At 37.3% G+C, this 25,959-nt stretch overlaps 2 long non-coding RNA genes across 3 annotated transcripts in view; one reads left to right on the top strand and one right to left on the bottom strand.

Moving 5' to 3' along the window:
* LOC134733632 (uncharacterized) overlaps window positions 1-19,669 on the top strand; it is a 159,429-nt gene extending 139,760 nt beyond the window's left edge. Inside the window, exon 4 of the long non-coding RNA XR_010117290.1 lies at window positions 19,566-19,669. This is a non-coding gene — a long non-coding RNA (uncharacterized lncRNA). The remainder of the gene's footprint in view (window positions 1-19,565) is intronic.
* On the bottom strand, window positions 14,255-19,596 carry LOC129468354 (uncharacterized). 2 transcript variants are annotated; one of them, XR_008652621.2, is made up of 5 exons: window positions 19,461-19,596; window positions 18,799-18,981; window positions 17,751-17,907; window positions 16,192-16,255; window positions 14,255-14,434 (listed from the first exon to the last, which is right to left on the bottom strand). It is a non-coding gene; the product is annotated as an uncharacterized lncRNA (long non-coding RNA). The 2 variants fall into 2 exon arrangements; XR_010117288.1 differs by lacking the exon at window positions 16,192-16,255.
* Window positions 19,670-25,959: the final 6,290 nt, after the last annotated feature.

Consider the following 25,959-nt stretch of genomic DNA (forward strand, 5'->3'; position numbering starts at 1 on the left):
AGAGAATAACAGGTTCATTATTAAACGTGATGATTGCAGATGATCAGTGCAATGTTATCAGTGAGAAACTGGTCTTTGTCAAGAAAATGGGGGGCAAAAAAAGGCAGGGTAACCTGTATAATCTGTGGCCATAAAGGCAGATTTTGGAGTCTTTGAATGGAAGGGAGCTCATTTGTTTTCATTTTGGCTTTTTTTTTTTTTTCTTGATCCTAAGGCTTGAACTTTAAGCAGTTTCAACTTAGTTCGAAGTTCATAAATGTTTCTTTTCCCACGCAGTATATGCCACCTCTTGGCTTAGTGCAGATGGCTTGAGCCAGAGGATGGCCATTGAAAGTGTTTATCAGGCTTTTAATAACAAACATGCCCCTTCATGAAGATGCCAACATCTGAAAGAAAAATTTTAAAAAAGATAAAAAAAAAATTCCAAGAGATTACAGACAAGGTGTTCTCAGCCTGTGGCTGCCTTAAAGCTCAGTATACAAACAGAATATTACAAATCATTTTTCTCTCTTTTTTTCGTTGTCCTCCTCCTTCGTTCTCTTTTTTCCTTCTCTCCTTTCAATTCTTCCTTTTCAGCAAAGACATATTTTTCCTAAAGTCTAAGTAACATTTCAAAAGGTAAAACGTTTGTATCAGATTTATGTTCCACACTGTTGAGCACATATTAAACAAAGCCCAATATATAAACATATTAATTCATGAACCAAGCCAATTAATATGAATCATTTGCATAGAAGAAATATTGTTGTATTTGTCAAGGAGACTTCATAAGATTTCTTTTAATTGGAATTTTCCCCAGCACATATAAAATGTGAGTTCCTTTTCAGTAACTTCTATATTTTTTTAGGAAGACATCTGTTTTGTGAAAGAAGACACACCTGCAAGTCCAATTTCAAATGTCAATGTAGTAAACACGAATTACTGAGGAAAAGAAAATATATCCTAAATTATTATATTCCAATCTTTCATTTTTGTTATCAGAGGGATTTGAAATGAAGTACCTTACCTCCAATATCATTTCAGAAGTCACTTTTTTATTATTTTGACTTGCAGGACAGTTTCCCAGGTTTCAGCTCATGAGTAAATGATTCAATGTGACTTGTCTTCATCACAATTGAACATTATCATAAAACTATTATTCAAATGCCCTGAACAAAGATTTCTAATCTTCAACAAAAGACATACAGTTAACTACCATTTTTGACATCTTAAAGAATTAATCAAGATTTTCTAAGTGCCAAAAGATGCAGAGGTGGAATGGTTTTTAAAGTTTCTTTTTCAGTCAGTGAAGTAAATTGCTGACTCTTCTCTTTTAACTTCCAAGAAAATTTGCAAACTGAACAGATAGTACGTGCTTTAAAGTCTAAAGACTTATCTTGGAATATGAAATGGTTGCAAGAAAAAAAAAAGTAATTACTTCATGCAGATAACTCCATCAAATAATCCTAGGTAGTTGATCTGGAGTTATGCTAAGATAGGAGAATTGGGCTCTGTTAGGGAAATTATAAAATGAATTTAAAAAGGAATAATAAGAAAGGCTATTTTAGAGTTTAAAAATAATGAATTTGATCTGAACATAAAGTTTTGGATGTTAAAACTTGAACCCTTGAGGGATGAATAAAGTCAATTCAAATCTGCCTATGATGGAGTAATCTTGGCTAAAAATGGTAGAAGAATCAGATTTTTCTACTGGGACAGGCAATCCAGCATCTGTTAAGTGTCGTGGCAGTATTTCATTTTCTTTGAACTCTGGGGCTTCACAATTGCTGTTTTTGATGCCAGAAATACTCTTATTTCTCCTCTTCTCATAACTAACTCTGCCTCATCTCTCAGCTGTCTGTTTGAATGCCCAGTAACAGATTTCTGCCACCTTCCACTTCCAACCATGACTAGCTGAGGGTCTACATGATGTGCCTAAGAACATCTTGTATTTCTCTTTCTCAGCAGTTTGTTCACTTATATAAAAACTTATTTTTAATTAATATCATTGTATCAGATATCTATTCTTACTGTGGACAAGGGCTGTGTTTGTCAGGTACATTAGCATGAACTTAGCATCTGACATAATGGAAGTAGCTCACAGAGACATATACAATTTTGCTCTTTGACCAATTGGAAGAAATTAAAATTTTAATTAGTTTTAATAAGGAGCCTGTTATTCTCCAGCCCTGTCATTCAATTCCCATGTTTTTAACTAATCATCTTGTTGTCCCAAGTAGATTACAGTACCTTTGATGGTGGGATTCAGATATTCCCACAATTAAAACTAATTGAAACTAATAAAAATTAGTTGAGTAAATCACACACATATACTTTCAGGTTTATTTGAAGAACATATATTTCAAGGTTCATCTTCTGACCAGTCTCATTGGGACATACTGACAATAGCAGCCAATCAGCTATAACAGAAAAAGCACATTCCAACACCAAGGCCATAGCTAAGGAAGCCAGGCTTTGCGGTTAAAAAGTAAAATTAACTGGACTCACATCAAAACTTCATTCCACCCACCAGTGAGTTGATCAGGTAAAGAGGAGCTTGTTCCAGGCCCGCTGATACCATGGAGGAGGCTGCTCCGTCTGAGGTCCTCTGCCTCAGGAAGGCCATGGACCACACACACAGTCATAGAAGGAGCACTTGAGCACCTGCTCTGGGGTAAAACTTTCCTTTCTCAGCCTTTGAGTTGTCCTTTGCTATGTATGAGGCTGAATTTTAAAGTTCTACTCAGATATAAAAACTAAGGCGAAAAAGAACTGACTTGCCCAGGGTCCCAGCATCAGAAATGTGCTCAGCTGCCTCTCTTGAAACACGGTTGCCCATTTACCCCAACATACTCAAGGTCGGCTCTGCTGGTGACTCAGATATAATGCGCTCTAAATGGCAGCATAATTTGGGGATCACATTCTCCTCATAGTGTTGTCCACCTTTACTCTTTAAAAAAAAATATAAAAAATTTAAAAAAATCATCAACCCATAATGGCAGAATTTCTTTTGTTGTTAGAATATTGCTTTCTTTGCTACAGTCTTTGACAAAAGAACCACAGTTCTCCTCTGATCCATCTTTGATTTTTATCTGCTTTGGAAAAGTGATTGTTTTACTTAATAGTTTACTTTTATTACTTTATTAATGAATTTGAGCTTTCTCTTCCTTAGACTCCTCTGAGCTAAGCTACCAACCTCGCACGTTGCGAATGACTCATTTTTGAAAGTAAAAATAAATGCATGGATCCATTTCAAAAATGATTCCAGAAGAATGTCATGCTTTTCTATTGTTTCAAATGCCATTTAACTTCTGTGGCTTTGCATAGCAATCTCTTTAAGGCTGTTTCTTTTTCTGAAGTTGATGAAATTATTAGTTAATTAATCTAGTGACAATTTATTCAAATAAAATTAAATTCCTAAATGTGAAACATAAAAGCTAATATTAATAAAAAAGTAGAAGAATGGGTTTGTATGAACAAAATGAAAAAGATCTAAAACACACACATTATATATACATCAAAATTAAAGAAGCCTCATCAACAAATGGTAGCAGAGGAAAATTAACACAGGAATGACAACTGAGTGGTGGCATTTGCAAAGTGTAAAATTGGGAAGATATTATTATCTAGAAAAGGCAAAGGACAACACTAAATAAACCAAAAAAGGTAAAATCTCCAGTGGAAAAATTGAGCAAATAATATGAAAGGAAATTCAAAGAGAGGAACATCCAAATGACTAATAAAAACATGAGAAAACGCTCAACCTTTTAGTAACCACGGAAAAGTAATTAAAACATTGAAACACCCCTTTGCATACTTCCAGATGGTAAAAGTCAAAAGCCTCAAAACATTAAGGCCATAAGATGGTGTGGCAACTTCCATGCACTACTGGTAAGAGTATGAACTGGTATAGCCATTCTAGTAGGGCTTATTGAAATTGAATATGTGCACCTGGGGGCCCAGCAGGACATCACAGAAAATCTTAGATCCATAGCAAGACACTGTGAAGTAAAGGACTGAAAACATGATTATTGGTATATAAAATGTGTACTATGCATTGCCCAGAATATGTTTTAATCCCAAGGATCATATTTACATAAACTAGTGTGGATAGCTCCCAAGCACATAGAAATTAATGAAAAAAAAAGCTGAAAAACAGCACGAGAATTACAGCACAATGCCGTTTATATTAATTTTGAAAACCACACATATTACTACATATAATTTTAGTGTTTTAATTTTTTATAGAGAACAAGGTAATATTCATTTATCCTTCTCTGACATAATATTTTATACTAATTCTCTCAGATGAGTTTTCAAGTTAAGGAATATCAGATTTATATTTTCCAAGGAAATATCTATATCTAAACATATGGAAGGCAGGCATGAAGACATAATCCATATACTTGGAGAGAGGCATATGGTGTAATGAGCTTGGTGAGGGGACATGAAAACACAGTAGATGCAGTGACTTTACTTGGACTGATAATTATTGTTGGGGTGATCAGACCCAGCACCAGGTCATAGGGGCAACAAAGTCTGGTGGAGTCAAAGGATTGAGAAAAAGACAGTTTGAGAAGTAAAGTGGGACCAGGGGGCCATCGCTAGTGTATGGAGGCTGCGAAGGCTCAGAGCTCTGGAAGCCCAGACTATTTATTGGTGATCAAGCAAAGAAACAAATGGTGAGAATGTGGGGATTGAAAGGGCGTGTTGCATTAAGTACATGATTTACATCTGTGACGGTTTAGCATATGCTCTGCTACTTGAGATAATGGGGAGCAGGTTCTTTTAACTCAAGATACAATCAATCCCGGGAGAGCAAGGAGCAAGGAGCCAGCAAATATATTCCAGAGCCACGAGCCCTGGATTCTATCCAAGCCACGAGGGATTTTATGCCCTGGGCTTAGATTATGGTGCGTCTGGGTAGCCTTCCACCTTTTGGCACAGAGCTTGGTGTTTCAAAGGCCACAAGGGATTTTAGACCCTGGACCCAGGACATGTTCTAAGACCCTTTTACTTTATGTCAGACATACAAGCCCTGCCTCAGCTTCTCCCAACACACAGCTTTTCTCCCAATAATTACAGTGTATTATTGACCAACGAATATGAATAGTTCAATTGTATGTACCTGAGGTTCAGAAGGATGAGCAAACAACATAGAAATAAAAGCCGTGTGTATGTTGGTGTGTGTATGTGTGTGCAAGCCCATTGGTTGCTTTTTTTTGTTCTTGTTTTTGCTTCAGGTCATTTCCATGCCTATGTAAATCTTTTCTGAAGTTTCTGTGAGTTTTCTCTTCCCTTCCAACTTGTGAGGCTTGGAATCAGACCTTTCATTTAGTGACTAGAAACGCATGGCCTGGAACTCACTTCCTCCCCACCAGCTTAATGTTCTGATTACAATCTTGCTTGCCTTTCCAAGGTTGGTTCACAGTTGTTTCCTGAAATGTTATCTCATCACTCCAGTTGAAAGCAACATTTTCAACCTAGATCTTTTTCATTCCTGATTTCATCTTCTTGGCCTTTCTCATTCAGACACCTTTACCTTTCTTATCATCTCCTTTATTCTCTGCTATGTTAGCTCTAACCTTGCTCTTCTGTAATTCAGGATTATATTGCTGTTAAGACCAGAGGGCCTTTCACTATTTCAAAGAGCATCTCAATTACTCCTGATGGAAATGTGAGTTCCTTACTGTATCCTATCTCCCACTCCTCTTCCTTTCTACAAACATGCAGGCTTTTCTTTTAAATAATCAGAGACCTCTCCTGAAAGGCCAGACCAGCTTTAACAAGGTATAGGAAGGTATTTTCCACGTTGGGACAGTAAGCTCCAGGAAGGGAATGAAGCTTGAACTGGCTGTGGGAGATGATCTAATGTTTGCTAAGACATTCCCACACAGAAAAGGGGAGATCATTCTACTCATTTTTTTTTTTTTTTTTGAGATGGAATTTTGCTCTTGTCACCTAGGCTGGAGGGCAATGGTGTAATCTCGGCTCACTGCAACCTCTGCCTCCCAGGTTCAAGTGATTCTTCTGCCTCAGCCTCCTTAGTAGCTGGGAGTACAAGCATGCACCACCATGCCCAGCTAATTTTTGTATTTTTACTAGAGACGGGGTTTTACTACATTAGCCAGGCTGGTTTCGAACTCCTGACCTCAGGTGATCCACCTGCCTCGGCCTCCTAAAGGGTTGGGATTATAGGTGTGAGCCACTGCGCCCAGCCTAGTGAAATTTTTAGAAATGGAATTAGTAAGTTGAAGGCAATTAATACATTTAAGCCTTTTTAAAATAGATATTGAGAGATGACTTCTTAGTAGGGTTTATAAGTAATTTCTACTCTCATTTATGTTAATATAAATGTGCCTCTTTCATATTCCGCCAACTGGCATTGCTGTCTGTGTATTAAATTTAAATAATTTCTGATTTGTTAGATTAAAAAGTGTGTATTATTATTATAGTATTTTTTATTTATTTGATTCCTCATGGGGGTGAACATCTTTCTTTCCATGTGTTTGTTAAAGTGTTCTATTTCTATTTTGAGGAATTTGGTTTTTTGTCCATTGCTCATTTATTTACTGGTGTCTTTATATATTTATATAAAGAATTTAGCACTTTATTGCGTCTGGAGTATGTTCTGAGAAATAGACTAATAGCAGGATTCATATTTTTTAAAATTCCATTTCTATTACCCTAGCTCTTTTTATTGTTCTTATCCTTCTACGCTGATTGGGGATGACATATTTATTGCATAATAACTTATTTTATATATCCTTAGATTGGCTTATCACTTGTATATAACAGAATTTCTTTTGCTGATAGGCAAAGGACTCCTTTTTTGATAGAGTTTATTTAAAGGTAATAATGGAAAATATCAAATCTGGAAATATCTTAAAACTGGTTTATATTTTTCAAAATTGTGTTCTATTACTGTCTCCTTATTTTTTCATGCACAGTAAGTAACTGAAGAAGTATTCTGCTTATTGATTTTATATCTTGGTAGAAAACTTTAATATATTTCAGAAGAAAGTACAGGAAAATAAATAAGTGATGACCACCCTCATCTTGTGTTAAAGAGTGTATTAACCAGATTCACATATGTGTTTGAATTTTAAGTGTTAATGAACAGAATTGGGTTTTCTACATAAGGATGCTTCACACTTATGTTCATTTATTAATTCATTCCTTCACTAATTTCACAAATGTTACTTGCCAGGGTTTGTAGTGTTTATAAAATATGTAACGGTTAATATATCCTCTTCTCTTCTCCATTTTGGGTTTGTTTTTGGTTGATTGGTGTACCAGTAAGTAGGATCTAAAAGGAAATACAGATGAATTCAATGTAATGAAACATATTTAAATAAATGTGCATAGACATGTAACTACCTTGGGAAGCAAGGTGACCATTCCAAAATGCATAAAGAGATTTCCAATGTGTACAGACCTGAGGACTGCAAGCAGTAATCGTCAGTGAACAGTGCAGGATTGAGAAGGTGACCCAGGACTAAAAAGGGGCAAATGCTATTTTCATATTCATTTAAAAGGAGAAGCAGATGAGCTTTATGCCAACTCATGGCATTATTTTATTTATTTATTTATTTTTAATTTTACTATAAATTCTAGGGTACATGTGCACAACGTGCAGGTTTGTTACATATGTATACATGTGCCATGTTGGTGTGCTGTACCTGTTAACTCGTCATTTACATTAGGTATATCTCCTGACGCTCTCCCTCCCCCCTCCCCCCTCCTCCTACCCCCCCGCAGGCCCCAGTGTGTGATGTTCCTCACCCTGTGTCCATGTGTTCTCATTGTTCAATTCCCGCCTATGAGTGAGAACATGTGGTGTTTGGTTTTCTGTCCTTGCGATAGTTTGCTCAGAATGATGGTTTCCAGCTTCATCCATGTCCCTACAAAGGACATGAACTCATCATTTTTTATGGCTGCATAGTATTCCATGGCATATATGTGCCACATTTTCTTAATTCAGTCTATCATTGATGGACATCTGGGTTGGTTCCAAGTCTTTGCTATTGTGAATAGTGCCACAGTAAACATACGTGTGCATGTGTCTTTATAGCAGCATGATTTATAATCCTTTGGGTATATACCCAGTAATGGGATGGCTGGGTCAAATGGTATTTCTAGTCCTAGATCCTTGAGGAGTCACCACACTGTCTTCCACAATGGTTGAACTAGTTTATAGTCCCACCAACAGTGTAAAAGCGTTTCTATTTCTCCACATCCTCTCCAGCAACTGTTATTTCCTGACTTTTTAATGATCACCATTCTAACTGGTGTGAGATGGTATCTCATTGTGGTTTTGATTTGCATTTCTCTGATGGCCAGTGATGATGAGCATTTTTTCATATGTCTGTTGGCTGCAAAAATGTCTTCTTTTGAGAAGTGTCTTCATATCCTTCACCCACTTTTTGATGGGGTTGTTTGATTTTTTTCTTGTAAATTTGTTTAAGTTCTTTGTAGATTCTGGGTATTAGCCCTTTGTCAGATGGGTAGATTGTAAAAATTTTCTCCCATTCTGCAGGTTGCCTGTTCACTCTGATGGTAGTTTTTTTGCTGTGCAGAAGCTCTTTAGTTTAATTAGATCCCATTTGTCAATTTGGGACCTAATTTGGCTTTTGTTACCATTGCTTTTGGTGTTTTAGTCATGAAGTCCTTGCCCAACTCATGGCTTTATTTTAAAACTGTAGAAGACAATGGCCTTTGAGCCCCTATGATGGAAAAAATACCTCCAGAAGCCAAAATGGGCTAAGCAGCAGTCATGTTCAAATTAAAGTATTTTTTTTTTCCTTTTTTAACTTCATGCTAAGGCTTATAATTCAAGAAAACACAAGAGACATAACACAAGTATTTTCATTTCTTTGTAGATTAAGTGTAGAGACATTGTGTGGCTACAAAGAAAAAAATAAATTATTAGCTGGTAAAATGTATGTTGGAAATGAGCTTAGAAAATTATGAACTAGAGAGATTGCTAAAGGCCAGCAGGATGCTGTTGAATACTTTTTCCATTTTAGCATTTTTATCAGTAATTTGAGTGGCAATACTAACTTGAAAGCTAACAGACTTTCCAAATTGTTGGATGATATTGTGTAAATCATCATCAGTTTTGTTCATTATTTAATTATTTATTTTAAAAATCCTAAGTGGAATGAAAAGAACCAAATGTAATGATGTGACATTACTAAGAATATATGAAAATAAAAATTTAGATCTGAAAAATCTAATTATATGAATACGGGATGGGGGAGGCATGATTTATTCGTTATCCATCACTGTATAACAAATTTAGTCTAAAACTAGAAGCTTAAAACATGAAAATTTATATTCTCACACAGCTTCTGAGAGTAGAGTAGTTTGGTGGTTCTGCTTTCTAAGGTTATATTCAAGGCTTAACGGGGGCTAAAGATTTTGTTGCTCAGATGACTCATTCACATGGCTCTTGGTGATGAGAGGTCCTGTTTCTCATTGTTTGGGCTTTTCCATTAAAATTGGTATGTCCTCATGACATAGCAGCTGACTTCTTCCAAAGTAAAGGAGTCAAGAGGGAGCATAGCAGATATCACTTATAACCTAGCCTCCGAAGTGATAATTTTTACTTGTGTTGTGTTCTACGTCACATAGACCAACCCAATCACCACGCAATGTAGCAGGAAGCTACGGGATGGCTTGAAGCAAGAAGGGATCCTTGGGCCTGCACTGGAGCCTGGCCACCACACATGACTTGCTGTAGTTCTGTAAAAATGGTCTGGGGGTTTTTTTGGGTTTTGTTTTTGGTTTGTAAACAGTGTAAATTATTGGTATGACGTAGCTGCCACAAAAGTTTATGTGACATAAACTTTTCACAGCCATATTATGGCTGTGTGCCCACCCAACTCTCACCTTGAATTGTATTTCCTACATTTCCCATGTGTTATGGGAGGGACCCAGTGGGAGGTAATTGAATCATGGGGGCAGGTCTTCATGTGCTATTCTCGTGATAGTGAATAAGTCTCATGAGATCTGATGGTTTTATAAAGGGGAGTTCCCCTGCACAAGTTCTCTTGTCTGCTGCCAAGTAAGATGTGCCTTTCACCTTCTGCCATGATTGTGAGGCCTCCCCAGCCATGTGGAACTGTGCTCTTTTTCTTTATAAATCACCCAGTCTCAGGTATGTCTTTGTCAGCAGTGTGACAACAGACTAAAACAGGTGGCGTCAAATATACACATGCATACACACACAAACATACACACACATATTATCCACTGTGTACTAGCAAAATTATAGATGTGATAAAAAATGTATGAGACATGTATATGCATTATATATATGAATATATTCATAAGGAAAAAGTTAGGGAAATTTAAAAGTACAAAATATAAAATGGAGGATCGGCCTTGTATTCTTAGCCTGCATAAAAGATCCTGTACAAGAGATTCAAAAGGCGATAATCAAAGAACCATGATGTGAAAAAGGGAGTAGACTTGCTTTGTGTCTTTACAATGGGTGGGGATTTTCATCAATACGAAGAACACATTGGGAAGAAAACATACACTAAATGAGGGAAAACTTGTGTAAAAAAATGGAAAACTACTGAATTCTTTATCACTGCTTCTACTTATGGAAAAATAGGATAGCACTTGGTTAAGATATCAATAAGTATGTTTGAGAGGGATTTGAGCATTGAATGGATTATTCATTCCTTTAGTCATTATTTCAGAAGAGAGTAAATGATAATCCACTCACTATACCCTGAGAGTTGTTTTTAAGGTCTGGATTGAGAGGTTGGTGAATGAGCAGGCAAGATCCTGTTCTTACCAGGTTTTTCTCTGATTGTGAAAAATATATAATAAACAGGTAAACTAATGCAAAAATAAGTTTACTTCACTGAAATAAAGCAAGCTAAGATAACAGAGTGTGATCAGGCATTTGTGGACAGTCATGTAAGCTGCAGTGGTCAGGGAAGACTCCTTTAGGGAAATGAACATTAACACATTTATGCCGGAGGTTGAAATTTTTTGTTAGTGAAAAATAAGACCTTGGCGATGACTTTGAGCAGTAGTAATATAAATAATATATTTTACAACTAGTAAGTTATACTAGTAGTAAATTTTACTACTAGTAAAATAAATAAGTAATATAAATAACTCCCACAAGTTTAGTGTTCCAATAGTGGAACACTAGGCATAAACATTAAACCAAAGATCTGAATGGTGGAAGGATCCAGCTGTGTCATAATGCAGGGAAAGAGAATTTCAGGCAGAAGGAACCATAAAAGTAAGGCCCATTGATTGGCTTAAGGGTAGTGTGTTCTATCTGCAAAAAGGCGACCTCCCTGATTTGATCATCACAAGTGATGGGAGAAGGTGGGAGGACTCCAAGAAAAAAAGGTAATATCAGGTGGAAAGTCTATCACTTGCAGATAATTGTAATGAGCTTAAATTTTATATTACTATATTCTAAGAAATATATAGGTTTCAACATATTCTGCTTTGCAATTTATAAAATCATTTTGTTTGCTTTGTTTATTAAAAAAAGGCTGTACTAAGGGAAACAATTAGGTGAAAGTAGGAAAAAGAATAAAAGGCTATTTAATTGCTCTAGTTTGGGAGAAAAGAGATGCTGTCAAATTATTTGTTGACACATCTTCTGGAACAGATTTTGACTGGTTCCTGGAAATACAGAGACAGAAAAATAAAACTCATACTTAAAAAAATTATTCTAGGCTTTTTTCTCTGTTACATGGGTGTATTGCATAATGGTGAAGTTTGGGCTTCTCACGAATCTACCTCCCAAACAGTGAATATGATACCTCACAGGTGGTTTTTCCACCCTCACACCCTGTCCTCTCTCCCTCCTTTTAGAGTCCTCAATGTTTATTACTTCCATCTTCATGTCCATGTGTACCCATTTCTTAAAGAACTGAAAATAGAAAAATCATTTGACCTAGCAATCCTACTATTGGCTACACACCCAAAGGAAAATAAAAAATTTCATCAAAAAGACACTTGTCCTTGTATGTTTATCACAGCACTGTTTATAAAAGCAAAGTCTTAGACTTAACCTAAGTGTCCATCAATAATTAATTGGATAAAGAAAATGTGACATTTATATTCACCATGGAATACTATGAAGCCATAAAAAATAATGAAATCATGTCCTTCAAAGCAGCATGGTTGGAGCTGGGGTTCATTATCCTGAGTGAAATAACTCATACTTTTATAAACCACTCTGCCTATAGAGAGGGTTAGGCATGCACAGCTGTGAGACAACTCTGGTGGTTGATGGTGAGATGGAGAAAATGTTGACAGAGCAGAACAAAGACTGAGTAAGCAACAAGGTATCATACAGAATGCATTGGCCTGAAAGCTGCACAGATAACCTTTGAGCTCCTTTTCAGATGTGAGATTCTGTGATTCTACTAAAGCTTTCAAAAGACTTCCATTTGGTTCCAAGTTTGACAGCTTAGGGTTGTGGGGCCTACCGTTCTTCCACACGGCCATGAAGAATGGGGAATTGAATATATTTTTGGATGCTGGAAGAACAATGATTTCTCTTCCCCTCACCCATGTGCCCTGATGGTTAAGCCCTGATCCTGAATGAGGCTACTGTAAGACAACTTAGGGTGAGGTACATTACATATTGTCTCTTTTTCAGAAGCCAAGTTCAGGCTAGTAGTCTGTGTTACTGATCAATTCCTTTAATTCCTTTGGGTTCACTTTTTATTATCTGAAAAACAAATAATAATCTGTTTGAATCTAATGCTGGTTCTACTCATGTCACAAAGGTGTTGAAATGACAGAAATTATCATCACTGCAGACAAACTTTGAAACCTAATTGAAATCTGTAGAAAAGTGAATAGCTATTTGAGAGATCAGACAAGGGAACAGCCATCTGAGAAACCTTGTTTCTACTTAATGCTCAGAATAAGCTAGACTTCTAGCTGGATATCACGTTTGGTTGGCCACACACACTGACCTTTCTGTATGGTGACTTTTTTTTTCCACTGCCCTGAGACAAGCATAAGTCTCCCTGAGGGAGTGAGAAAGGGAAATGGAGCATGAAGATAGAGTTAGTCTTTTTAGCACAGATCACCAGGATTTCGTATTTGCAAAGAGGCTGAAGTCATTTGTGTTAATTTCCTCCCCATGCCTGTTATGGGTGTGCACTGCTACCCTCATTTATAGATCAGAAAACCAAAGATAGTAAAATCAAGTAACTTACACTTGGTTTCACAGCAAATGAATCGCAAAGCTGGGGAAAGGATCCTGGGTCAGACTGTGGTTTTAAAACCTGGGACCCAGCAGCATCTGAGAAAGTAGACCCAATATTCTCTCACTTAATCACTTGTGAGTGGTTTTGACAATATAAGGCTTTCTAGCCCGCGGATAGCCTTTAATATGAAATAAACCTATTTTTTTTCTTTATTAGGATTGGAATTTCCCCATTTTATACTCAGATTGTCCAAGTATACAGCCTGACTTTTTAATGCAACTACACTGATGATATTAGGTCACTATTTAACTCATAAAACAACATATTAGGCAATAACTGTGAGTCTGAGGCAAGACTCATGAAATTGTAGGGGCAGAAATCAGCTGATAGACTGACGTTTCAAAGAGACCAAGGATAATAAAACGTTGATTTTAAGAATGCATGGATAACACTGTTTCCCAAACTATGTTCCATAGAACCTAAATCCGTGCTAATAAAAAACAAAGTACAGAAGTTTTTTAAAAAATAAGATGGTGCATTTCTAATCAAATAAATTTGACCTTTACTACATGTCTTCTGGATGCTTTTAAAATGATAATTCCTTACAATATTGCATACTACATTCCATTCTTATCTGTAAGAATGGAATGTAGTATGCAATGTTTCTCAAACTTATTTGGAAATGAGTATTTTTCCTTTTTTTCTTTGACTGACATGAAACAAGACTGTTTCATAGATCAGTTGGGAAATAATGAAATATAATTTTTCCTGTCTGACTCCTTAAATAATTTTGTTAGTATTGATTTCAATTTTTGCTTACAAAGTTGGATTTCCAGCTTCCCCCAGAAAAGACATCTCTTGCTATGTTAATCTGTACCTCATTCCTCTATTTCCCAACTCCAAGCTCTAATTTGTGGATGAGTGGGTAGTTTCCACCCACCTTTTCCTAGTACCTGCTTGCTCAAGCCTATTTTGACTTTGTTTTTCTCTTTCTCTCACTTAAGTGATAGGTATAATGTAGTTTTCTCAGAGGGCAATGTTGTTGCATATCTGAAGAGGCTCTGTCATGCAGAATTTCACATTTATGTAGGAATTGAATGCATACACCAAAATGGTGATTCCATAAAGTGACTTATCTTGTACGTCCTACTTGAGGCACAGAGAAGAGAGGCAGGACGTTCAGAGGAAGTAGGAATCTTGTAGTCAGGAATCAGCGACCAGTTCTCAAAAAAGTCTTTAACCATAACCTGTTAGTTTAGAAAAAGAGAAAATGGCATTTAGACAGATACACACCAGGTGAGAAGGGAGGAATATGGCCAAAACTGTTCAATTCCTCTTTGGGAGAAGAAACTGGAATTTGTGCTGATTACACTAGAGCCTTGTCCCTGAATGCATTATCTTCTGACCCCTGGAGCCCAAAATGTGAGTGGAAAAAATAAGGGTGCCCAGTCAAGGTGGCTACATGGAATCTTCTGTGCTCTGCCATAGATTATCATGGGAAGAACTCAAACCATATAAAACAGGAAGTCTGGAAAGCTGAGTCCAAATTGTTAAAACTCGTTGGGGCCTCCTGGAATCCTAGGTTGAACTGAGAGTTTTAGTAAATTTTCCCAAAGTTAAAACAAAAAGTCTCAAAAGCTTTCAAATTATACCTGAAATCTCAGAAGTGCCAAAATTATCTTAAGAGAAGCTTCAGTTATGAACACCAGCTCTTTCATGATTCCCTAATCCTGCTTTCCTTAAAGCAATTGAATAAAGAATGGGAAATGTATTTTCCAAATCTGAATATATCTGAATAGTAAATGTGAATATTTTTGATATGTGAATAGTAAACTATGTAAAGATGAGGTCTCCTTAAAGCTCTGCACACAGTATGGGAAAAAAGCAGCTCAGGAGCTAGGGGGCTGAGCAGAAAAGAGTGAATGCAGCTGGGCTGAGACTGCCCCTCCTCAGAAAGGCCTTCTTATAAGGTCCATCTTTGACTGACTGGTGTCTGGGAACTTGACTGGTAAATAGTTGCTCACACTGATATTAAACATTTCCTGAATGGTCAGAGTGGCTCACTGTGCAGAAGCCGTATAAACAATTTCTTTATACTGTGTACCTGCTTTGTTTCAGTGCACCTGGCATTTTTAAATGTGCTATGCAGAAGGTGTCTATGTGAACATCCTGCAGTATAAAGCTTGGACACTGAGCCTGTAATGTACTTCCCTGATAGACAACACTTCTTTTGTGTTGCCACAGCTCATTGCTGGTGAATTAAGTCCTGTGTGACTTCCACTGGCGTAGACTGTTTGAAGCTAGTGCTTTTAGCACAAGTGTCTTTTCCCATTGCTGTGTTTGCTTCATATCTGATATGGTTTGGCTGTGTCCCCACCCAAATCTCATCTTGAATTGTAATTCCCACAATTCGCAACTGTCATGGAAGGAACCTGGTGGGATGTGATTGAATTATGGGAGCGGGTCTTTCCTGTGCTGTTCTTGTGATAGGTGATAGTAAATGAGTCTCATGAGATCTGATGGTATTAAAAACGGGAGTTTCCCTGCACAAGCTTTTTCATTACCTGCTGCCATCCATGTAAGACATGACTTGCTCCTCTTTCCCTTTCACCTGCCACCGTGATTGTGAGGCCTCTCCAGCCATGTGGAACTGTAAGTCCAATAAACTTTCTTTTGTAAATTACCCAGGTATATCTTAATCAACAGCATGAAAATGGACTAATACACTATCCTTTCACTGTAATACATCTTATCTGTGAGTATAATGATGGTTGAATCCTACAAATCCTTCTAGCAAATCACCAGACCTGGGAGTGGGCTTGGAGATCTCTGGCACAGGGCCCCTCTCTGAATGTCTGGTCCAAGGACAAGACCATTCATGTTCTTCTCTTAAGATCACTTTCCTTTCCCATATGCACATGTTACCTTCTCTGATTTAGCAGAAACCCTAGGCCTGCAAAAATTAGTGTTCTGTTTAGACATTTTCTCACATTTCTAGATTCACCTGTGTTTCTCTCCTTCAATTTCTCCACCCCAACTGCAGCATATATTTTGTCTTTCATTATAATCTGCAATGGAAGTGAAGAAGTTGTATTGAAAATACATACAAGCACAGAGAGACAGAAATTGAAAAAGATTGTCATATTCTTATATCTTCAGCTCAGTTGGGAGCAAAACATTGTAAAATCTCTTGAGGATGTCTGCTATCCTCAGATGTAAGTCCAGATTTGTTGATTAGAGAGGTTTGTACCTCAGGGTGCTGAAAATAACTTCTAAACCTTTAGAAGTTTTCAGTGGGTTTGAATGTGAATGATGGAGATTTGAAGCTGCCCATGGGGTCAGGAAGGCATGCACAGAAAGGAGATGCCTGAGCCATCCTCAAACCCGCATACAGGACACACATGTTTTAAAGTTCTCACAACCCCAAGTTTTATCTGTAGAGAACAGGAGTTATGTTGTCGCAAGATGCTAGGTCTCTGTTGTTATTGGTAGTATCGTCTTTGTGCTAGAGACATAGTATGAAGCTAATGTCACCCTTTGTGTGGGCAAAGGAAAGGGACGTCCATGTATACAGTGGGGTTTGGAAGGTAAGGCATCAGGAACAGAGACTTTCCTGAAAGTAGTGACTTGCTGGGAGAGGGGTTGTGGTCATACTCCCTATGCTATCTCTTTGTTCTCTTCCAGCAACATACAGAGTGCTCTCATTCCATCTCAGAGTAGTCTTACTCATCTAGTGTCAGTGTGTCCAGTATAGACCCATGACATTTGGGGCAGACACTGCCCTAACACAAATTATAATTGCAACCATTTGCTATCACTGGATGAAGCTCATTACTGTATGCAAGTCCATCCAGTTACAAAAAGAAAATATCTTTGACCTTTGTAAAGAGATGAGAATATTTGTTCACAAGTGATCCTCTGTGATCTATTTAGGAATCTTATCAACAGTTGTGACTGTTATGTGAAATGATATCTGTGGGTGCACAACTGAAACAATAGGAGTAATTATTTTTTCTTCTATTAGCTCCTGTAATGAGCAGTTTTCTCCAGAAGGCAGAGAGTATATTAAACTCCACACTGCCCTGGAATTTTAAAAAGCTAAATATGACTTTATTTATACTAAAATCTTTAATTTTCACTGGTGATTAAAACAGAATCAATAGATTTGAGTAACAAGGAAAAAAAAGTATTTTCTTTCCAGCTACTGTAATTTCTACTCAGAGTATAATGGCTTTGAACTTTGCTAGGTAATCAAAAATATTAAATTTGCTTTGTCTAGTTTCTTTTAAGATTTAAATTTCTTGTTTATTTTAAATATTTATTGTCTAATTATTTGCATAAAATATGAGCTAAGATTAGATATGTTATGCTACAATATATTTTTCTAAGTTTCTAACAGTTTACTTAGCTTATCTTTAATGCCTCATTACAAATCTCATCAAGACTAATTTATTGTATGTCTTGGTGTATTTGTTTTTGTAAATATGATGGATTGTAAAAACATTGTTTTTTTCCAATTGTATATAATATTTTAATATTCAAAATTCACATCCTTGCAGTAACCTGGTCATGTAGGAATCTTCCCTCTTATGCAGATGATGATATGGAAATTAATGGGTCTTGGTGGAAGGACCAAGGTTGATTTTTTTTTTATCTTTATCACTCCTTTTTTCTTCTTTCTTATTTCCTGCAGCTGATTTAAGCATCCATACCTTGATACCTGTAGGACATAATACAGACAGTAGCCTTTGGAATATGTTGTGTATAGAGAAAACCTAATTTAGTGGGAAGTTTGAGTTCATGACCTCACTTACGATTGATAATTTGTTCAAATGGCCCTTCCATGGAGAGAGTTTAGTCTACTATTTAGTTGAGTTTAGACTGATAAATCAACTTTGCCCCACCAAACTTCTCCCACTTTAAACCCCAAATCACACCTGTGATGTAGATGTTTGCCTTTGAGAAAATGGGAAGCTATGTTCTGGTGGGTGCCTCCACTCTATCAGAGAAGGAACGTGAGGACATGCAGCACCTCACACAGGCTATCCTCACAGGTCTCAGGTGTCTGCCAAGGTTAGCCAAAGAAGCAAGTGTGCAAAACAAGAACTTGCTGGAAACTGCAATCTTTTTTGACAAATATTACATGGCAAAGCTAAATAAATCTAAGTCCTGAATAAATCCAATTGTCACTGACTATGGGAATACTAGTTTTGGAGAGATGGCATTTTCGATACCTTTGCTAAACATTATGAAAACCTTTAAGCTTCAAATCCAAACTATGACCTTCAAGCAACATCCTACTTCCTTAATAATATGTTTAAATGTCTGTTAAATCATTCTGATGGTGAATCTTTAGAAAACTCTATTGTAGTAATCAAATAGTCAAGTAATCCTATCCAGGACAAGAAAAAAGGATGACAAAGAGAAAGCAGGGAGGGGTAAGGGACAGCAACAAAGGCAGGAAAGAGAACAGATTAAAGAATGAGGGTAGGAGTTAATTGCTATGAATCCTGCATGTTTGTACATCTAAGTCTTTGTGCAAAAGGCTAGAATGTCCTGATGAACGTAGAATGTCACCATTTGAAACAAGATCATTAAAATGATCACTCACCCAAAATAACACCTTGTGAAAAGCCATATAAATCACCAGCTGCAATGCTGCCAAATATCTCTGTCTTTGCATTGCTCTTATGGAACCATTTTAAATTAACAATCCCAAAAGGTGAAGATCATGTCTTTATTTAGCCAGCAGATGTTGGATAAACAGTTAGTTGTCCCAGTTTTGTGAGAAGTGCTATGGAGACAAAATGTATGTATTCAAATCCCTATTCTTGAAAAGTTCATAGGGTAGTTAGGAAACTGTCAATTAACTAACAGTTTAAATCCAGCTTCACATAGTATCAGAGAGGAATGGGTACATGAGCAAAGAGGGAGTCGACTAAACTAGCTAACAAAGGTTTCAGGAGGGTCTTGGAGATAAGGGTGCCATTAAGAGAAACCTGTGTGCTATGTTACAGGTTAAGAATATTAACCAAAGAGCCTCCAATAACTCTTGACATTAGTCAGAAATTAAATTGGAAAGGACACAGACTAGAGGTTGAGAGACCAATCAGGAGGTTGAGAGGCAATTCAGGAGAATTTTATGTGGGAAAGAATAACTAAGGACCCAGGCCATGTTAGAAACAGTGGGTATAGGATGCAAAGAAATTATTAAAGAAACACTGAGGAGATTGAATGAATAAAACATTAATGTCCGTATCCTTAGCAACTTACACAGTGCCCGTAATAGGTAGGTGCTCTGAAAATATTAAGTGAAAGAACAAACAAGCCATGTAATACATATGTTAGTATTAACATCGTGGTTGTCATTTCTACCAGGCTATCTCCAAATCATGAGAGTGCAGGCCTGATCTATATTATCACATGCCAGATGACATCATAATGACCCACCTTCCAAACTCTGATTGTAACCCATTAGTCATCCCGTGCTCAGTCATGACTGGTAGGTACGAATATTTTTATTGTGGATTCCAAGACTTTTATCACAGCAAATACTTTGCATTTAATTATCTAGGTCAAAAGAAAATATTTTCCATTTAAAATAAGATCATAGATCATTAGCAGGCAATGTGTTTACACTGACAGTCATTCAAAACTTTTTGTCTAATCCCCGAGAAAAGGGTTTGGTAAGCGTGGGCCATTAAAAAAAAAAAAATCTGAGGCCTGGTGCAGTGGCACACATCTGTAATCCTACCACTTTGGGAGGACGAGGTGGGGGCATCACTTGAGTTTAGGAGTTCGAGACCTGGCTGGCAAACTTAGCGAGACCTCCATCTCTACAAAAAGCAGAAAACAATGATCCTGGTGTGGTGGTCCACGACTGTAGTCCCATACACTCAGAAGCCTGAGTCAGAAGGATCGCTTGAGTTCAGGAGCTTGAGGCTATACTGAACCACAATCACACCACTTTACTCCAGCCTGGATAACAGAGTGAGAACTTGTCTCTAACAAAATGAAAATAAAAAATCTGGGTCCATCACTTACTAGCTGTATGATTGTGAGCAACTTATTCAAATCTCTCTGTACCTCAATTCCATCATCTTACAAAACAGGCATAATTATATTTATTTGGCAGTGTTTAGGAGAAAATTAAATTGGTTCTTATATATAAAGTGCTTAGCAAGTATCTAAAGGGAGTAGGTGTTCAAGAAATTAAAATGTTATTTCATTCAAAGTCACCAACTAGCAGGGATGACAAAGCAATTAGTGGAGCCATCTTCCTCTCAGTTTTCAAGTCAATTTTCCTATTGGAACCAGGAAACCTCTTAAACTTGCTCACCTACCAGGAAAACGTAATGGTGGTTGATAAAGCATTCTTTGGAGGAACCAAGGTTTTTAGCATCCTCAGTAATTACGGTTTCCTTTGCTGCTGACACTTTCCTTGAAAAACAGAGAACTTCCAGGATCAATAAAACATTCTGGACCAAACGTAATCTTCCAATCATGAAGAATGAGTTCAGTGAATGCCACATTTTTCATCCTTCCATTCCATTCAGTCGTTCAATGATTATTTATTGAGCATCTATCTGGTATCAGGCACTGTTCTAGCTATCTGTTTTGCATAGGTAATTGAGACACGTGCCCTGCCCTCAAATTATTCACAACCTAATAAGAAACACTAAAACATAAGCAGATGGTTATGTTACAGAGGGGATAGAAATGTGTACAAGAAATGGTAGAAATACAAAGGACCCTATGATCTATTCTAATAGTGCATTCATGAACATTTCAATCCATGGGTTATATTTGAGTATCTCGTGCTTAAATGGATAATAAGAGGGGTAAGTGGCTGATAATAACTATAAGGTTAAGAGATGACTTTGATGTCTTTAACATTTGTCACTTTTTGTTTATGTCATGCCACCCTCTCTCAAACTTACGTAATTATATGGTTCTATACAGAACAACACCCTATAGATTGTCATTCGTGCTCATCCTTAGGCAGGAGTAATGGCAACAAGGGGTCCAGGTCCCATTCCTAGACTTTTGCATCTGAACCATCCACTTGTTCCCTTACACACATACTGTACACATGCGCTGATAACCTGGGCTTTACAAGCTCCTTTGATCCAAACTTTAAAGAATAATTCATATCCTTTGCCCACTTTTTGATGGTTTTTTTTTTTTATTATACTTTAGGTTTTAGGGTACATGTGCAAAATGTGCAGGTTTGTTACATATGTATCCATGTGCCATGTTGATTTCCTGCACCCATTAACTCGTCATTTAGCATTAGGTATATCTCCTAATGCTGTCCCTCCCCTCTCCCCCAACCCCACAACAGTCCCCGGAGTGTGATGTTCCCCTTCCTGTGTCCATGAGTTCTCATTGTTCAATTCCCACCTATGAGTGAGAACATGCGGTGTTTGGTTTTTTGTCCTTGCGATAGTTTACTGAGAATGATGTTTTCCAGTTTCATCCATGTCCCTACAAAGGACATGAACTCATCATTTTTTATGGCTGCATAGTATTCCATGGTGTATATGTGCCACATTTTCTTAATCCAGTCTATCGTTGTTGGACATTTGGGTTGGTTCCAACTCTTTGCTATTGTGAATAGTGCCGCAATAAACATACGTGTGCATGTGTCTTTATAGCAGCATGATTTATAGTCCTTTGGGTATATACCCAGTAATGGGATGGCTAGGTCAAATGACATTTCTAGTTCTAGATCCCTGAGGAATCGCCACACTGACTTCCACAATGGTTGAACTAGTTTACAGTCCCACCAACAGTGTAAAAGTGTTCCTATTTCTCCACATCCTCTCCAGCACCTGTTGTTTCCTGATTTTTTAATGATGGCCATTCTAACTGGTGTGAGATGGTATCTCACTGTGGTTTTGATTTGCATTTCTCTGATGGCCAGTGATGATGAGCATTTCTTCATGTGTTTTTTGGCTGCATAAATGTCTTCTTTTGAGAAGTGTCTGTTCATGTCCTTTGCCCACTTTTTGTGGGGTTGTTTGTTTTTTTCTTGTAAACTTGTTTGAGTTCATTGTAGATTCTGGATATTAGCCCTTTGTCCGATGAGTAGGTTGCAAAAATTTTCTCCCATTCTGTAGGTTGCCTGTTCACTCTGATGGTAGTTTCTTTTGCTGTGCAGAAGCTCTTTAGTTTAATGAGATCCCATTTGTCAATTTTGGCTTTTGTTGCCATTGCTTTTGGTGTTTTAGACATGAAGTCCTTGCCCACGCCTATGTCCTGAATGGTATTGCCTAGGTTTTCTTGTAGGATTTTAATGGTTTTAGGTCTAACATTTAAGTCTTTAATCCATCTTGAATTAATTTTCGTATAAGGTGTAAGGAAGGGATCCAGTTTCAGCTTTCTACATATGGCTAGCCAGTTTTCCCAGCACCATTTATTAAATAGGGAATCCTTTCCCCATTTCTTGTTTTTGTCAGGTTTGTCAAAGATCAGATAGTTGTAGATATGCGACATCATTTCTGAGGGCTCTGTTCTGTTCCATTGATCTATGTCTCTGTTGTGGTACCAGTACCATGCTGTTTTGGTTACTATAGCCTTGTAGTATTTGCAATCCTAGTCTCTGATAAAATAGACTTTAAACCAACAAAGATCAAAAGAGACAAAGAAGGCCATTACATAATGGTAAAGGGATCAATTCAACAAGAAGAGCTAACTATCCTAAATATATATGCACCCAACACAGGAGCACCCAGATTCATAAAGCAAGTCCTGAGTGACCTACAAAGGGACTTAAACTCCCATACAATAATAATGGGAGATTTTAACAACCCACTGTCAACATTAGACAGATCAACGAGACAGAAAGTTAACAAGGATATCCAGGAATTGAACTCAGCTCTACACAAAGTGGACCTAATAGACATCTACAGAACTCTCCACCCCAAATCAACAGAATATACATTTTTTTCAGCACCACACCACACCTATTCCAAAATTGACCACGTAGTTGGAAGTAAAGCTCTCCTCAGCAAATGTAAAAGAACAGAAATTATAACAAACTGTCTCTCAGACCACAGTGCAATCAAACTAGAACTCAGGATTAAGAAACTCACTCAAAACCGCTCAACTACATGGAAACTGAACAACCTGCTCCTGAATGACTATTGGGTACATAATGAAATGAAGGCAGAAATAAAGATGTTCTTTGAAACCAACGAGAACAAAGACATAACATACCAGAATCTCTGGGACACATTCAAAGCAGTGTGTAGAGGGAAATTTATAGCACTAAATGCCCACAAGAGAAAGCAGGAAAGATCCAAAATTGACACCCTAACATCACAATTAAAAGAACTAGAAAAGCAAGAGCAAACACATTCAAAAGCTAGCAGAAGGCTAGAAATAACTAAAATCAGAGCAGAACTGAAGGAAATAGAGACACAAAAAACCCTTCAAAAAATTAATGAATCCAGGAGCTGGTTTTTTGAAAAGATCAACAAAATTGATAGACCGCTAGCAAGACTAATAAAGAAGAAAAGAGACAAGAATCAAATAGATGCAATAAAAAATGAAAAAGGGGATATCACCACTGATCCCACAGAAATACAATCTACCATCAGAGAATACTACAAACACCTCTATGCAAATAAACTAGAAAATCTAGAAGAAATGGATAAATTCCTTGACAAATACACCCTCCCAAGACTAAACCAGGAAGAAGTTGAATCTCTGAATAGACCAATAACAGGTTCTGAAATTGTGGCAATAATCAATAGCTTGCCAACCAAAAAGAGTCCAGGACCTGATGGATTCACAGCCAAATTCTACCAGAGGTACAAGGAGGAACTGGTACCATTCCTTCTGAAACTATTCCAATCGATAGAAAAAGAAGGAATCCTCCCTAACACATTTTATGAAGCCAGCATCGTCCTGATACCAAAGCCTGGTAGAGACACAACCAAAAAAGAGAATTTCAGACCAATATCCTTGATGAACATTGGTGCAAAAATCCTCAATAAAATACTGGCAAACCGAATCCAGCAGCACATCAAAAAGCTTATCCACCATGATCAAGTGGGCTTCATCCCTGGGATGCAAGGCTGGTTCAACATACGCAAATCAATAGATGTAATCCAGCATATAAACAGAACCAAGACAAAAACCACATGATTATCTCAATAGATGCAGAAAAGGCCTTTGACAAAATTGAACAACCCTTCATGCTAAAAACTCTCAATAAATTAGGTATTGATGGGACGTATCTCAAAATAATAAGAGCTATCTACGAAAAACCCACAGCCAATATCATACTGAATGGGCAAAAACTGGAAGCATTCCCTCTGAAAACTGGCACAAGACAGGGATGCCCTCTCTCACCGCTCCTATTCAACATAGTGCTGGAAGTTCCGGCCAGAGCAATCAGGCAGGAGAAGGAAATAACGGGTATTCAATTAGGAAAAGAGGAAGTCAAATTGTCCCTGTTTGCAGATGACATGATTGTATATCTAGAAAACCCCATTGTCTCAGCCCAAAATCTCCTTAAGCTGATTAGCAACTTCAGCAAAGTCTCAGGATACAAAATCAATGTACAAAAATCACAAGCATTCTTGTACACCAATCACAGACAAACAGAGAGCCAAATCATGAGTGAACTCCCATTCACAATTGCTTCAAAGAATAAAATACCTAGGAATCCAACTTACAAGGGATGTGAAGGACCTCTTCAAGGAGAACTACAAACCACTGCTCAATGAAATAAAAGAAGATACAAACAAATGAAAGAACATTCCATGCTCATGGGTTGGAAGAATCAATATCGTGAAAATGGCCATACTGCCCAAGGTAATTTATAGATTCAATGCCATCCCCATCAAGCTACCAATGACTTTCTTCACAGAATTGGAAAAAACTACTTTAAAGTTCATATGGAACCAAAAAAGAGCCCGCATTGCCAAGTTAATCCTAAGCCAAAAGAACAAAGCTGGAGGCATCATGCTACCTGATGGGGTTGTTTTTTTTTTTTTTCTTGTAAATTTGTTTGAGTTCATTGTAGATTCTGGATATTAGCCCTTTGTCAGATGAGTAGGTTGCAAAAATTTTCTCACATTCTGTAGGTTGCCTGTTCACTCTGATGGTAGTTTCTTTCGCTGTGCAGAAGCTCTTTAGTTTAATTAGATCCCATTTGACAATTTTGGCTTTTGTTGCCATTGCTTTTGGTGTTTTAGACATGAAGTCCTTGCCCATGCCTATGTCCTGAATCATATTGCCTAGGTTTTCTTCTAGGGTTTTTATGGTTTTAGGTCTAACATGTAAGTCTCTAATCCATCTTGAATTAATTTTTGTATTAGGTGTAAGGAAGGGATCCAGTTCCAGCTTTCTACATATGGCTAGCCAGTTTTCCCAGCACCATTTATTAAATAGGGAATCGTTTCCCCATTTCTTGTTTTTGTCAGGTTTGTCAAAGATCAGATGGGTGTAGATATGTGGCATTATTTCTGAGGAATCTGTTCTGTTCCATTGATCTATATCTCTGTTTTGGTACTAGTACCATGCTGTTTTGGTTACTGTAGCCTTGTAGTATAGTTTGAAGTCAGGTAGCGTGATGCCTCCAGCTTTGTTCTTTTGGCTTAGGATCGTCTTGGCAATGCAGGCTCTTTTTTGGTTCCATATGAACTTTAAAGTAGTTTTTCCAATTCTGTGAAGAAGTCATTGGTAACTTAATGGGGATGGCATTGAATCTATAAATTACCTTGGGCAGTATGGCCGTTTTCACGATATTGATTCTTCC

The sequence above is a fragment of the Symphalangus syndactylus genome, chromosome 18 (assembly GCF_028878055.3).
Source record: "Symphalangus syndactylus isolate Jambi chromosome 18, NHGRI_mSymSyn1-v2.1_pri, whole genome shotgun sequence".
Taxonomy (NCBI): Eukaryota; Metazoa; Chordata; class Mammalia; order Primates; family Hylobatidae; genus Symphalangus; species Symphalangus syndactylus.